The sequence below is a fragment of the Arachis hypogaea genome, chromosome 19 (assembly GCF_003086295.3).
Source record: "Arachis hypogaea cultivar Tifrunner chromosome 19, arahy.Tifrunner.gnm2.J5K5, whole genome shotgun sequence".
Classification (NCBI taxonomy): Eukaryota; Viridiplantae; Streptophyta; class Magnoliopsida; order Fabales; family Fabaceae; genus Arachis; species Arachis hypogaea.
In genome coordinates this window covers 41,040,625-41,043,727 of record NC_092054.1, presented here as the reverse complement: position 1 = coordinate 41,043,727, position 3,103 = coordinate 41,040,625, and positions in this window count along the sequence as shown.

Below are 3,103 nucleotides of genomic sequence, written 5' to 3'. Positions count from 1 at the left end.
ATTTAATCTATTTTCTTGTCAAGTTAGCTAAAGAACTTGTTGAGAAATTAGTTATACCAGATCAATAAAGTTGTTAGAACTATTAGCCTTATTATAAATATCTTAATTGCTTTGAAAAAAATAGCATATCATCGAGTATACTAGAAATTCATATTCTCTCTATTTTTCTATTTTTTTTCTTTTACCCTATATTCATCTTTAACAAAATTTTGGTAAATTACAATAAAAATCAAAATTTATACCTTTTAATTAGAAAAATTCTAATATTATGTCATGAAATCACTTTATCCAAAAATTTTGTTGAGTATAAGATTAAAATTGAAGCAGTGACTTAGCCAGAAATCAAAGAATTTTTCTTTTGGTCCAATATGTTTTGTAACCACTTTCTATTACCAATACTGGTTTAGCCTTAGTCTGTTATATATAGTTAGTTCACGCTATATATAGTAAGACTTTCTTCCAATCAATTGTAATCAAGAATTCATTCTATAATCAATACTATTATGTTTTCATTCATCTCTCCCTTGATCTCTAGTATCTATCATGGTATTAGAGTGTAACACCCTATATCTTTGAAACTTTAATTATTATCAATTTATTTGAAGTTATGATTTATTTATTAAATTGAACTCATTATTTTTAGATATTATTTTATTGAAAGTAATTAAATTAATTTTATAACTATTTGAGTTTAATTAAATTCATATTTTTATATATATTTTTGTTATAATAAAATATTTTACATAATTGAAACTATAATTTTAGAAATTTATAAATAATGAAAATAATATATATATATATATATATATATATATATATTAATTTGAGTAAATGATATTTTTTTTTAAAATATAGTTTAGTTAATACTATTATTATCGAGCTCGATATCCGCCGATATGAGTAAATATCGGTACTCTTCGATGAACTTAGCTTTACTAATGCTTCATCGTATATCTTTTATCATTATATTACTGATGTCATTTATATTAGTAACTTATATATATATATATATATATATATATATATATATATATATATATATTACTTGTGTTTTAATATATCTAGCTTTCATAATTATCCGTTTAAGATATTTATAATTTGAATCGCTGACTCAGCAGCTTGGTTTCATGACATCCAATCCTTTCCATTTAATGACTATGACACATAATCATCAAACCACTAATTATCATCATCATTCCATCTTCATTCAGTCGAAAGCATTTGGAGAAAGAAAAGAAAGAAAATCAAGAGTGAGAGAACGTGAACTTCATGGAAATCAAAACCTTTTGGCTTCGATTTCTTACGATTCATAACTCTAATAAAACATCTAATCCGATTAAAATGTTCATATCTTTTTTCTCTTTACGTTGGTGTCACTTTTGTTCAGAAGAAGTTACCAGAGGGAGCTGCTGAACCTTTCATACCTGCAACCGTGAGGAGCGTCACCGTCAAACTGTAGGAAGAAGAGTCAGACGAGATAGAGAAAGAGGACGTAATGGAGAAGAGGGAGAAGTGGTGGTGGTTTCCTTCACTGCCGTTGCTGTTTGAGGCTGACCGGAAGAGTGGAGGTGACGGTGGTGCGCTGCTGTGTGGGACAACAAGTAGCTGCGTTACCGCCGAAGCTCTTTGCCGCTGTTGCTGGATAAGAGAAATAAGGTTTGGTTTTATGGGTTCGACTATTTGAGGTAGGGGCATTTTTCTTAAGCTTATTTTACTATCAATAATTGTGATAAGTCGATATTAATGAAAAAAAATATATTTTTATGATTTTCATAAATCTTATGGATTGAGTTGAGCTATTCTGGAATAATGGAGTTGCTTGCTTGATGGATATTTTGATTATTTGAGAAGGTTGTATAAACTAGTTAATTGATTGATTTTGTTGAGTTGGTGATTATTAAATTGACCTCTTGATTTACTAGAATCGATTGGGTGTTGACATTTTGTGATGATGATTTTCTTGATTTGGTTTTGAACCTATTGAAAAGAATTTGAGAGAGGTTTGGATGGGACCCGTAAAGGGTGACAAAGTCCAAGTTTTATGGGAGGTGTTGTCAAAATTTTTATAAGTATTTAAGAATAACGAATTTCGAGTCTTTGAGAAAAAAGTTTCGAGTTTGAAAAGAAGTTGAGGTTGATTTATTCAATTGAAGCATTCTGTTTTGAGGAGTTAAAGTATTTAGAACTTGATTTGGTTCAAAAGAAAGGGATTTCGAGAATTTTAAAACCGTCTTAAACTCTAAATGGGTTGTGATGTAGTTTGGGATTTTGGTCGAGTAAAAATGAGGATTTAACTTGCTTTTTCAAAAGAATGAATTTGGTTTAACTAATTGCAAAAAAGATTATGTTTCGGGTATTTGATTGAAGGTAAGAGATTGGTTGTTGCTCTCCTAAAGTTCAGAGAGTTTGCCGTGGAATTTAATTTAATAAATCCTGATTTAAGGTAATTTGATCTAATTTAATAACCTATTTTGTCTTAAGTTGATTTGAGGAAAGAATGGTTATTTTTAAGTATGATTGATGTTGTGAGGACGGTAGTTTTGTCCCGCTCACGGATTTGGCAAGTTGAGGATGAAGGATTTCCTCTCTTGTCGTGGTATGGATGTAGGAAAGGCGGAAAGGCACTCTCCTTCGTATTGTTTCCCCACATATTTCTATGATTGTAAGGTGGAAAGGCATACACTTTCAATGTGGAAAGGCATTCTCCTTTGTGATACCTCCAGGAGAAGGTGAAAAGGAACTCTCCTTCATTTATGATCCTCTGGGAGATGTGCAATCTAGAGACATTGTCCGGGTTAGCTACTGGATGTGTCGGGTTCAGGTGATTTAATCGACACGTGAGCTCATGGCCAGTAGGACAGGTCTGTATCATGTTGCATTTGTTTGCTTTGTTTGGGTGTGCTTAAGTGTTTTGGTTTTCCTATCTAATGAATTCTGTTTAATTGGTAATTGTGATACTTGCTGTAGCTATTTTTTAAATGTGTTTGCCTTGAATTTGTTTGTGTTTGTGATTGATTTTATTTTGGGATTAAGTTTTAATGGTGAATTATTTTGAATTGGGTTGGAGGCCGAGGTGATTTAATTTGGGCCGGAGGCCGAGGTG